The sequence below is a fragment of the Oncorhynchus keta genome, chromosome 32 (assembly GCF_023373465.1).
Source record: "Oncorhynchus keta strain PuntledgeMale-10-30-2019 chromosome 32, Oket_V2, whole genome shotgun sequence".
Lineage (NCBI taxonomy): Eukaryota > Metazoa > Chordata > Actinopteri > Salmoniformes > Salmonidae > Oncorhynchus > Oncorhynchus keta.
Window position 1 is genome coordinate 14,347,349 of NC_068452.1, and position 13,837 is coordinate 14,361,185.

Sequence of the window (13,837 nt, forward strand, 5' to 3'; positions counted from 1 at the left end):
GCGCCATTGAACTAAGATACAGTGGCATAGTATAGATACTATATACAGTTGAGGTCGGAAGTTTACATACACTTAAGTTGGAGTCATTAAAACTCGTTTTTCAACCACTCCACAAATTTCTTGTCAACAAACTATAGTTTTGGCTTGTCGGTTAGAACATCTACTTTGTGCATGACACAAGTAATTTTTCTTACAGACAGATTATTTCACTTATAATTCACTTTATCACAATTCAAGTGGGTCAGAAGTTTACATACACTAAGTTGACTGTGCCTTTAAACAGCTCAGAAAATTCCAGAAAATGATGTCATGGTTTTAGAAGCTTCTAATAGGCTAATTGACATCATTTGAGTCAATTGGAGGTGTACCTGTGGATGTATTTCAAGGCTTACCTTCAAACTCAGTGGCTCTTTGCTTGACATCATGGGAAAATCAAAAGAAATCAACCAAGACCTCAGAAAATAAATTGTAGACCTCGACGAGTCTGGTTCATCCTTGGGAGCAATTTACAAACGCCTAAAGGTACCACGTTCATCTGTACAAACAATAGTATGCAGGTATAAACACCATGGGACAACACAGCCGTCATACCGCTCAGGAAGGAGATGAACGTACTTTGGTGCGAGAAGTGCAAATCAATCCCACAACAACAGCAAAGGACCTTATGATGATGCTGGAGGAAACGGGTACAACAGTATATATATATCCACAGTAAAACGAGTCCTATATCAACATAACCTGAAAGGCCGCTCAGCAAGGAAGAAGCCACTCCTCCAAAACCGCCATAAAAAAGCCAGACTACGGTTTGCAACTGCACATGAGGACAAAGATCGTACTTTTTGGAGAAATATCCTCTGGTCTGATGAAACAAAAATAGAACTGTTTGGCCATAATGACCATTGTTATGTTTGGAGGAAAAAGGGGGAGGCTTGCAAGCCGAAGAACACCATCCCAACCGTGAAGCACTTGGGTGTCAGCATCATGTTGTGGGGGTGCTTTGCTGCAGGAGGGACTGGTGCACTTCACAAAATAGATGTTATCATAAGGAAGGAAAATGATGTGGATATATTGAAGCAACATCTCAAGACATTAGTTAAAGTTAAAGCTTGGTCGCAAATGGGTCTTCCAAATGGACAATGACCCCAAGCATACTTCCAAAGTTATGGCTTAAGGACAACAAAGTCAATGTATTGGAGTGGCTATCACAGAGCCCTGACCTCAATTCTATAGAAAATATTTTGGCAGAACTGAAAAAGCGTGTGCGAGCATGGAGGCCTACAAACCCAAGTTAAACAATTTAAAGGCAATGCTACCAAATACTAATTGGGTGTATGTAAACTTCTGACCCACTGGGAATGTGATGAAAGAAATAAAAGCTGAAATAAATCATTCTCTCTACTATTATTCTGACATTTCTCATTCTTAAAATAAAGTGGTGATCCTAACTGACCTAAAACAGGGAATTTTTTATTAAGATTCGATTTCAGGAATTGTGAAAAACTGAGTAAATGTATTTGGCTAAGGTGTATGTCAACTTCCGTCTTCAACTGTACATATGAGATGAGTGATGGAATATTTACACACAATTAAAGTGACTAAGATGCCGTAGAATAGCTTGGAAAACAGTGTGTACGTATGAGATGAGTTGTGCTAGATACGGAAACATTATTAAAGTGGCTAGTGATCCATTTCTAAAAGTGGGCAGTGATTCCTGATGTATGTCTATAGGCAGCCGCCTCTGATGTGCAAGTGATTGCTGTTTAGCAGTCTGATGGCCTTGAGATATAAGCTGTTTTTCAGTCTTTAGCCCCAGCTTTGATGCACCTGTATTGATCTTGCCTTCCGGATGATAGCGGGGTGAACAGGCAGTGGCTCGGGTGGTTGATGTCCTTGATTTTCTTTTTGGCCTTCCTGTGGCATCGGGTGGTGTAGGTGTCCAGGAGGGGGGGGATTTTGCCCCCAGTAATACACTTTGAGGCTATACAGTGTTTGTTTTCAAGTAAAATAAGCTTACATTTTGGGTTCTGATGGTGTATGACAGTTGAGCTAAGCTCATGATGCATTTAAAATATTCTTAAAGAATCAATGGGTAAACATTTATTTAACAGTCCAAAAAAGGATGTTGCAATTGCAGAAAGTGCTGTAGAAAGTGCTTCAGTTTCCACATAGCAACTCTTATTTACTATTAGCCTGAGGTTTGTGTTCTTAGAACTCGACCATCTATATTACTCAACATGGACAGAGGAACCCACCTAACTCTTACAGGCTCAACCGTTTTAATATTTTATCTTAGAAATCTTGTTTAGATCTACCTCACTTAAAGTGCCTTTTACACATTACTCTTTAGCCTTTTAATAATCTATTGCACAAGCATGTAATAAAAATGTGATGTCTTGTGTCATGCTTGTCTGAGGCAAATGGCACCGTAATGCCCATATTTGGGACGCAGGCTAAATGTGTTGTCTGTCTAGTGTTTTTGTATTTCAGTTCATATCAGATGCACCACTTTAGCCTTGAATCTAATTGTCCTAAGGGGATGGATAAAGTTGTATCTTATCTTAGATAACATTTTCCCCAAGCCAAGCCAACTCCTATTTTATTCAACTGCTATTTGGCTCAAGAGGGAACAACCACAGCAGGAAATTTATTTTTTAAATAATTGAGAGCTATGATTAATTTGTTTTACTCGATTGCATTTCTCATAATGCAATCTTTCTGACACGTGGTTTTTCTTGACTGAATCTGGCCCATAGTCTCCTTAGTCTGGACTCAGATCTATTTGTGTTGTCTTGCCAACTGCTATGGTCATTGCCCCATCAACAACTATAGGAATTGGCAAGACCGCACAAACAGATCCGAGACCAGGCTATCCAACAGTATGAACTCAGCTTCATTGTTTTCCCAGCATCCCTTTGTCTCGCAACCTCTAAGTCGCACGCTGGCCATCGAGCTCTTGGACAAGGCCAGCAACCCGGACCACTCCTCCAACGACGACCACTTAGATGATGAGCCCGAGGAGTCTGAGGAGGTACAGTACAGCTGCAGACACTCACAGGACACATCCTCATTTAATCAAAACCGGTAACCTTTGCTAGTCTGTTAATACAATCTTTCCAACTCCTTGTCACTCAGTGTCAATCCAAACATGTGGCATAACTATTCCATAAGGAGTTGTCAAGATAGCAGAATCAGACTGGCACCCAGGCTAGGTTGCCTTCGAAGTTGCCATTATTCAATGGTGACATAAATTCTCACAGTGGAAATAGTAATCATTTAGATTTTCCTTTGTCTTATCCTGTATTCCTGGTTACTGGTTTTGATTGATCAAGGCCCTAAATCATTTTATTTGACTACAAAGGACTATCATTGGTTATAGAGCATCTATTGTACTTTGTCATACAGAACATTGTGTTACTGTAGATTTTAGGGGTCAATTTAGTCTGTGTATAATGCACAGCAAGAGTTTGATGAGAGTGCTTTTGCTAATTCAAAGCCACGGTATTCACACTCAGCAGTACTTTTATCTTTGTCAATATTATACTAGAATACACTGACTGAACATTCTATCTTGTGCATTGGCACACTTAAATGCATATTTGTTAGACAATTACGGAATGTATAATATTATACAGCATCTACACATTTTTGTTTGAATTTTAAAGATGTATTAGCCTTAGCATAAGCATTAATTAGCCTCTTAGCTGCCTGCAATTTTTATTTTTACATTTCCTCAACATTGTCTCATCAAATGTACGCATGACTCATTCCAAAAAGTTGCACTGTCACTTTAGCTGGCAGTAGTCACATTGTCCAACGCCCATAATAACTGACTCTAATGGGACAACAACTCCCATTGTTAGGAAGGAGACATGAGCATCTCATCATTATATACAGATCTCTTATCTTACCTCTTGACGCTAATTACAGTGCATTCGGAAAGTATTCAGACCCCTTCCCCTTTTCCACATTTTGTTATGTTACAGCCTTATTCTAAAAGAAAATGTCCTCATCAATCTACACACTGCCCCATAATGACAAAGCGAAAACATGTTTTTAGAAATGTTTACACATTTTATGAAAAATAATAAACATAAATACAGGGCAGGGGGTAAATAAGTATTCAGACCTTTTGCTATGAGACTCGAAATTTAGCTCAGGTGCATTCTGTTTCCATTGATCGTACTTGAGATGTTTCTACAACTTGATTGGAGTCCACCTGTGATAAATTCAATCGATTGGACATTATTTGAAAGGCACACACCTGTAAGGTCTCACAGTTGGCAGTGCATGTCAGAGCAGGATTGTGTCGAGGCACAGATCTGGGGAAGGGTACCAAAACATTTCTGCCACATTGAAGGTCCCGAAGAACACAATGGCTTCCATCATTCTTAAATGGAAGAAGCTTGGGACCACCAAGACTCTTCCTAGAGCTGGCCACCCAGCCAAACGGCGCAATCGGGGGAGAAGGGCCTTGGTCACTCTGACAGAGCTCCAGAGTTCCTCTGTGGAGATAGGAGAACCTTCCAGAAGGACAATCATCTCTACAGCACTCCATCAATCAGGCATCTATGTTAGATTGGCCAGACGGAAGCCACTCTTTAGTAAAAGGCACATGACAGCCCGCTTGGAGTTTGCCAAAAGGCAGCTAACGAACTCTGAGACGATAAGATACAAAATTCTCATGTCTGATGAAACCAAGATTGAATTCTTTGGCTTGAATGCCAAGCGTCACCTCTGGAGGAAACTTAGCACCTTCCCTACGGTGAAGCGTGGTGGCAGCATCATCCTGTGGGGATGTTTTTCAGCAGCAGGAACTGGGAAACTAGTCAGCATTGAGGGAAAGATGAACGGAGCAAAGTAAAAAGATACTTAATGAAAACCTGCTCCAGAGTGCTCAGGACCTCAGACTGAGGCGAAGGTTCACCTTCCAACAGGACAACAACCCTAAGCACACAGCCAAGACAATGCAGGAGTGGCTTCGGAAACAACTCTCTGAATGCCCTTGAGTGGTCCAGCCAATGCCCGGACTCGAACCCAATCGAACATCTCTGGAGAGATCTTAAAATAGCTGTGCAGCGACACTCCCCATTCAACCTGACAGAGCTTGAGAGGCTCTGCAGAGAAGAATGGGAGAAACTCCTCAAATGCAGATGTGCCAAGCTTGTAGCGCTATTCCCAAGACGACTCAAGGCTGGAATCGCTGTATATTGATGAGGGGAAAAAAACAATTTAGTCAATTTTAGAATAAGGCTGTAACGTAACAATGTGGAAAAATGTGGGGCCTTGAATACTTTTTCTACACACCCCTTGCACAGTCTTCACATTTTGCTGCCTTAAAATGACATATAAAAAGGGATTACACTGGAATTTTTACCTACAGATCTACACAATCTACTCCACATTTTTTTTAATGAATTTAAAATAAAAGAACGAAGATGTCTTGATTGCATGTGTCTTCACACCCCAGAGTTAATACTTGGTGGAAGTACATTTGGCAGCCATTACAGCTGTGAATAATATTCTACCAACTTTGCATAACTCTTAGTGTAACATATGTCCATTATTTTTGTCAAAATTGCTTAAGGTCAGTAAATTTGGTTGGGAATCAATGGTGAACAGGAATAATTAAACCTTGTCTCTGATTTTCAAGCAACTTTAATTCAGGACTGAGACTAAACCACTCAAAAACACTCAACACCTCTTGGAAAGCCACTGGTGTGTCTTTGGCATAACAATGTGTGTAATTGTCTGGCTGAAAAATATAACTCCACCCCAGGGTTAGGTTTTCAGAAGACTGAGGCTGGTTTTCCTTTTTACCTGGGCTTTGTTCCTTTCATATTTATTTTGATCCTGACAAATTCCCCAGTCCCTGCCAATGACCAGCGTACCCATTACACAAAGCTGCCACCACAATACTTTAAAATACAATTAAATCCCATTTTTAAATGTAATTTTAAGGCAGTATCAGATGCATACAAGCACATTGAAATAATATCAAACACTTTCATAAACGGTACTGTAGGTGGCACGTATGTCAGAATGCCTGCATCAGACAATGCTACATTTTTGCCTTGCGACTAATGTATTCCTAGCCTGGTCCCAGAATGTTTTGGGCTGACAATGACCATGAAATTTGGCAATACAGCACAAACAGATCTGGGACCAGGCTAGTTAGTGTTGTACTGTTTCCCTCACTCCACTTTATCTGTTTTGACAGCCCCCTGTATCGGTGCCGCATCGGATTCGCTCTGGGAACACACAAGAAGGGAAGACCCTCTCTGAGATCAACTGTGAGTGTCTTCAGTAGCATTTTACTTAATCCCTTTGGTATAAGACTGTTATAAGAGTGACATTAGCATGCCATAGTATGTCATAAGCATTCATGACTAGGGCAGTTAAGGTGAACGAACGTATTACCACCATACCGGCGGTCACGAGTCATGAAGGCAGTCTAATTCCACGTGAATTTTAGGCTTCTCCCAGCCCTGATGCTGCCAATGTTCATTAGTAGCCTACCAAACTTGCTAACTGCCTGGTACTCAGCACTCTATTGTCCCTCTAATCTCTCTGACGTCATTGCAAAAGTATTTAAAAATCTAATCAAACACTTCATGAGAGCACAATGAGCTGATGTTGCGCAACATTTCAGTAGGCTATGCAATTGTGCGTTAAAACAGAGTAATGGCCTCTAATAAGAATAGGAGGATCAGCATTCTATAGGCTAGGCCTACTATATTTATTTCTCAACTTTCTTAATATTAAGCACATTGCTTATATTTACAACAGGAGTACCTGGCTGTCATGAAAATAAACCACGGAGAAAAGTGTCCTTCGGTCGCATGTATTTTTTTCCTGCCGGCCCTGTTTCGATACAGGTGCTTGATTATGGTCCATTCTAAATCAAAACATATTTCACACATATATTATTTAGTATATGTAAAAACTATATTAAATCAAGAATAGTCTGATGGGTGACAATATTAGCCAATTACTTGTGAATTATATATTATCACTGGTTTCTTAAGCTGGTCATCATTCACAATGCCTTTTTGTTTGCTACTTTTTGAATCATAGTCACATGTCATGTAGCCTAGTCCATAGGTGTATATGTTTTAAGGTTTGTATCACAACTAAAGTGGTCAACGGGCATACATAAGCAGCGCTAGAGTTTCAAGTTTGGGGAAGGTCATTTTCACCTTATGCACCTTTATAATAAAAGCATTACATGGATAATTGCATTTGCGGTCATTTTTGATAATGGTGTATTCCGCTAATGTAACATTCACACTTATTGAAATAATACTACCATGTGCGCATTGCTGTGCTTATAATGTGAAGAAATAGCCTTATCGCTTAGCTTAAAATGTTGATAAACTTTCTGATCTGTTGCATCAGCCAAATTGCTTAAAAACAGTTTTTTTTGATGGTAGTGGTTATATTAATTTGGGATTTATCGCATCCCGCAACTGTCCCAGACTATGTTTGGAATATTTATTTCTCGCACAGAATAGAATAGGTTAACTTTTGTACTATGGGGGATAGTAGATTGACATAGGCTAGTGCTTTCACTGTTCGTTAGGTCTACTCATCTTGTTGGCTGACGAAAAGTTAAATGTGGACAGTCAAATATCCTCAATTTGCTCCTCGAAATTGGATATGGACGCACGCAGGTGCGTGCCCGATGTGTCGGTCTTCACTTGTAGCTTGTGAGAAAGACCCGATCACTTCATGGAGCAGGCATCACTCAGGGAGAAGTGCACAATGGCCGCTGGCCGCAAAATATTTATTTTTAGGGTGCATTACAGCCACACAAAGGGGATTCCGCCGTGAAATTCTGAGTCATTATCAAGTGCTTGTCAAATTGTGAGTGACTGATATAGTGTGTACAGCCTGCACAAAAAAACAATGCAGAGCTCATGCCTTTCAAGCTATTTTTTTAGTCCCATCATGCAGCCTTACAATGTATTAAAAATCAAAACATATAGCCTAACGTTTGTAGAACTAAAGTTGAAGTTAAATAACTCTAAATTAAGCATGTAGGAATACCTATTTCTTTGTTAAACGCTTAACACAGAATAGCCGCATGTGCTCACTCCCTCATTGTTTATTCAGATTTGTTAAATTGTATTCTTCATACTATAAAATAATGCCACCGATTCAAATCTTGTCTGCTAAATGAACTAGTGTAGCCCACAGTCATTTGGCATAGCCAGATCAGGACCTCAGGACAACTCAGAATATGCTATTCTGTTCTTCTGAAATATACTACATCTTCTTCATATCATGCTTCTTTAGGCCTGTCTAAAATAAATAACATATTTATTGTGAAGGTGTAGGCTATATTACATGGATTATGTGTGGAAGCCAGGAGATGCAAAATGTGTTTGTTAATTAACGGTAAATTACCGTGAGACTGACAGTTTATTTGCTTAACAATCACAGTCTGACAGTAATTTGTGACCGCTACAGCCTTAGTCATGACATGTCAAATGATACAACACTGAAAGGTTACATGGTTAGATCTTCCGGAAGATGGAAAACTATCTTTTTTTTTTTAACCTTCTGTTTTGGACTCAACGTGTCAATGTATGGCTCATACATGCATAATAAATGTTCTACAGTTCTCTCCAATCGGAAAAAGCATCTGAATCCTTACATTCTAACCTGCCATCATTTAGTGCATGAGATTACGTGCCTGTCATGTATTGCGCTCTGAAGCAAGTTTTCAAGTGCCTGCATGGCTTACCATTAGTTGTTTTGATAGCAGCTAAAATACATGGATCAAATCCATGCATCATAAGTTAGAAAACATCTGAAATTAGAAGTTATATATTTTGATTTTTTTTTGTATACTAGCAGACACTCATATCCAGATTGATTTACAGTAGCCATTAGGGTTAAGTACCTTGCTCAAGGGCACATTGACAGATTTTTCACCGAGTTGGATCAGGGGTTTGAACCAGCGATCTTGTATTTTATTTGAATTTTGTTATTGTGCAATAGGCTATAAGGTTTATACAAGACGCGTCCATCCATTCCGTTCGTGAATCGTGATAATGCGCTCAAGAAATGTATACTACAAACTTTCCCATGTTTGTTCAATGAACCATAAACAATTAATGAACATGCGCCTGTGGAACGGTCGTTAAGACACTAACAGCTTACAGACGGTAGGCAATTAAGGTCACAGTTATTACATTTTAGGTCACTAAAGAGGCCTTTCTACTGCTCATCTGCGTGAACATGCCTTAGGAATGCTGCAAGGAGGCATGAGGACTGCAGATGTGGCCAGGGCAATAGATTGCAATGTCTGTACTGTGAGATGCCTAAGCCAGCGCTACAGGGAGACAGGACGGACAGCTGATCGTCCTCGCAGTGACAGACCACATGTAACAACACCTGCACAGGATCGGTACATCCGAACATCACACCTGCGGGACAGGTATAGGATGGCAGCAACAACTGCCCGAGTTACACCAGCTTGTTGTCATTGCAGGCAATCTCAACACAGTGCGTTACAGGGAAGACATCCTCCTCCCTCATGTGGCACGCTTCCTGCAGGCTCATCCTGACATGACCCTCCAGCATGACAATGCCACCAGCCATACTGCTCGTTCTGTGTGTGATTTCCTGCAAGACAGGAATGTCAGTGTTCTGCCATGGCCTGCGAAGAGCCCGGATCTCAATCCCATTGAGCACGTCTGGGACCTGTTGGATCGGAGGGTGAGGGCAAGGGACAGAAATGTCCGGGAATTTACAGGTGCCTTGGTGGAAGAGTGGGGTAACATCTCACAGCAAGAACGGGCAAATCTGGTGCTGTCCATGAGGAGGAGATGCACTGCAGTACTTAATGCAGCTGCTGGCCACACCAGATACCCCCCCTTTGTTCAGGGACACATTATTCAATTTCTGTTAGTCTCTGGAACTTGTTCAGTTTATGTCTCTTGTTATCTTGTTATGTTCATACAATTATTTACACATTTTAAGTTTGCTGAAAAGAAACACAGTTGACAGTGAGAGGACATTTCTTTTTTTTGCCAAAAGGCAGCTCAAGGACTCTGAGACCATAAGAAACTAAATTCTCAGGTCTGATGAAACCAAGATTGAACTCTTTGGCTTGAATGCCAAGTGTCACGTCTGGAATGCCAAGCGTCACGCCCTTCTCCCCCGATTGACTTTCAAGGAGTAGGACATTTGATGCAACTATATAATCAAAAGTAGATGGACATCCCTTCAAATGAGTGAATTTGGCTATTTCAGCCACACCCGTTGCTGAGCAGTGTATAAAATTGAGCACACAGCATGCAGTCTTAATAGACAAACATTGGCAGTAGAATGGCCTTACTGAAGAGCTCAGGCACCGTCATAGGATGCCACCTTTCCAACAAGTCAGTTCGTCAAATTTCTGCCCCGCTAGGGCTGCCATGATCAACTGTAAGTGCTGTTATTATGAAGTGGAAACGTCTAGGAGCAACAACAGCTCAGCCGCGAAACGCGTTCCCTGGAGTGATGAATCATGCTTCACCACCGACAGACAAATCTGGTTTTGGCGGATGCCAGGAGAACGTTGCATACCCCAATGCATAGTGCCAACTGTAAAGTTTGGTGGATGAGGAATACCGGTCTGGGGCTGTTTTTCATGGTTCAAATCAGGCCCCTTAGTTTCAGTGAAGGGAAATCTTAGCACTACAGCATACAATAATATTCTACACAATTATGTGCTTCCAACTTTGTGGAAACAGTTCCAGCGTGACAATTTCCCTGTGCACAAAGTGTGGTCCATACAGAAATGGTTTCCCAAAATCGGTGTGGGGAACTTGAATGGCCTGCACAGAGCCCTGACCTCAACCTCATCGAACACTTTTGGGATGAATTGGAACGCCGACTGCGAGCCAGGCCTAATTGCCCAACATCAGTGCCTGATGCAAGTCCCCGCAGCAATGTTCCATCATCTAGTGGAAAGCCTTCCGAGCAGAGTGGAGACTGTTATAGCAGCAAAGGGGGACCAACTTCATATTAATAACCATGATTTTGGAATGAGATATTTGTTGAGCAGGTGTCCACAAACTTATGGTCATGTATTATAGAAGAGTACACTTTCCGTTGTTTAAACTTACTTTATAACATTTGCTTGCTCATTTGCCATATTAGTCTGATGGGACCATACCCTACAACGGGAGCTAGCCTGCAACAACAGAACTTGATAGAGAATGTTTATTGGCAGGTGGAATGAGGTCCAGTAAGGTTGCAAGGTTAGAGTGGGAGGCGGGATTCAGGTCAGCACAGTATTGTCCAATGAGGTTGCGAGGTGAGCCCAACATGCACACCCCACATGCACTGACGTTGTACACAATTGTGAACAATATTCGGGAACCCGTTTTGGGTTTTGAGCTCTACTTTCAAAACAACTGGCTGAAATTATAAAAATCATTTTTATTTACGACTGCGTCAAGTGAGTAGCCACAAAGGTCACTGTGACTGGTTATGACATCTAATGTCACGTTTATAACAATGTAACGAAAGCTTTTCAAATTTCTTCCTGAGTGGTCCTTCTCATGACCTTGTGTGGTTAAGTATGGAAAACCACTCCTTCCTCTCTCTGCCTCTTCCCTGTACTCGCTCCTTATCTTTCCAGATCTCCTTTTTGTCACTCACTGAGTCGCTGAGCATCACTTCCCTAGAGACTTGAATATTCGCCCTGCATGTGCAAAAAAGGCGCATGGGGAACTGCTTACTGTTCATTCAGCGGCTCTATATCTGAGGGTCTTAATCTTTGCCATTTAGTTTTGACTCAGTACCCACAGAGATTATATAGGAGGGAAAGTGCCTGCACTAGTAGTAATATGCCCGTAAGCGATCTTTAGTGATATTTTGTGCTTATGTTGCTGTTCGAGTCATGCAGGTTTTTATTTTTTTATTGCCAGGCTACTGTGACTATATTTAGAAATGTGTTGTGTGTTCATTTTTTAGTACTGCAGTTTGTTTAATTCTCTGTTTAATTTTTTAACACTGATAGTCATTCAAGTCAAGTTTGATCCCCTGCTTAGGAAGGAGACTGAACCTCATCACGAACCAGCAGTGAGTGACTCTAACACACACAAGCACAAGCACACGCACAGACTTGCCCATCAACATTTCACACTTTTCGACCAACCAAATCACGTGTAGCAACAATAATGACTGTTTAAATTCAGAACCTCACAATTTCCATGGCTATTGCGATTGCACTGCTATCATACCATAACTGTGCATTGTATTTTGGATGAGGCATACTATAGTATTTGGTGACATGTTATATAGACTATATTAACTGTATGTGGTATAATAGCGATGACAGACGCCTGCATACAAAGATATATTGGAAACCCAGATCATGCGCTCCAAATGACACCATATTGTCCCTGGTCAAAGGTATATATGGAATAGGGTGTCATTTGGGACGTACCCATTGTCAACAAATACGAGTTGTAGTTTGTATGTTGACTTCAAAATACCGAAGGGGTGAGAGTCTCACATTGTTAAATACATTTTCTAACCCTTCCAATTAAATATCTAACCGAGTCTAAACAGTGTTTAAATGTAGCAGTGTTTGAATGTGTGAGTGTTAATCAACAATCACTTCCAATCCTCCAGTCTTGAAGTATTTTCTTCTTTTATGCTTTTTTTTCTTTTATAAAGCCCCCCCCCCCCCACACACACACACACACACAAACACATTTGGGGGACTAAATTTATTCTAAATATATTTGTATATTTTTTTGCAAGGAGTGTTTATTTATTTTTATCAGCAGCTACAAAATCGTAGGCTTGTAATACCACGCACTTTCTCTCTCTCTCAACTTCTGTCTTTGATGTGCTTTGGTTGGAGGGGAAGATCGGCCACTTATTTTAGAGGTGCAAGTCCATGAAAGATTATTTTCTGAAGGCCCCACTTGCATGGTATCCTTTTGGCACCTTGGCCAGCCTTTTGAGTCTCTCACCCCTTATGTGTGTTTAAAAAAATATATGTTTATACATTTTTTTAACCCAACCTTCATCCCATCTCTTCAAAGAACGTAAACAACTTTTATTTTAAACTGTGTGCGTGATTATTTTTAAATACCCCATGACTGTGAATAATCTGTATTTTCTTGGTCTGTCTACTAAACAGCCCGACTCTGACGATTTTTTTGGACTGTGTGGAAGAACAATAATACACTGCAAGATCAAACATGGTACTTCTGTTCTTATTTTTGCCCATATTTTACCTCTGTTTTTGTGTTGTCTCATCCTCATCGCAGTTCATATGTTGTCAGTTCACGTTTGGATGCTTTTCACTCGGTGAAGCCCTCTGTCTTGCTACTTTCGCTGGTATCCCATAACACTTTCACTTGTCATTGCATGTGTAACCTTTTATTTAACAAGGCAAGTCAGTTAAGAACAAATTCTTATTTACAATGACTGCCTACACATGTAAAGACATAAACCGTGCCCTTGCGACATATACTCCCTTTTGTAACATATAGTTTTCAGCCTATAGTTCCTTTTGGTTATTACAGTGTCATGTATCACTGCACATTTATTCATGCCCTGCATACCTTACAGTATGATCAATTTGTATTCCTACCTGGTTTTGACGTGGATGATGAAATAACACAGTAATATCAGCATGAAAAATCACCAAACGGGTTACAATGATGAAATATCGCATGTAAGTTCTCCCCTGGCCTATTTTGTAGTAAGTATTTTTTTGGCATGCACTTGTTTTTACAGGGGCACAGAAGGGCTTTATTTTTAGGGCTTGTCACAATGCGAAGTGTCTCTATTTCAAAGAGAGAAAGGTTGAAAGAGAGGGGGA

The 13,837-nt window shown here is 40.7% G+C and overlaps 1 pseudogene; it reads left to right on the forward strand.

The window, feature by feature from the left end:
* Window positions 1-13,837, forward strand: part of LOC118365067 (mitogen-activated protein kinase kinase kinase kinase 3-like) — a 97,032-nt pseudogene that overhangs the window by 48,428 nt on the left and 34,767 nt on the right.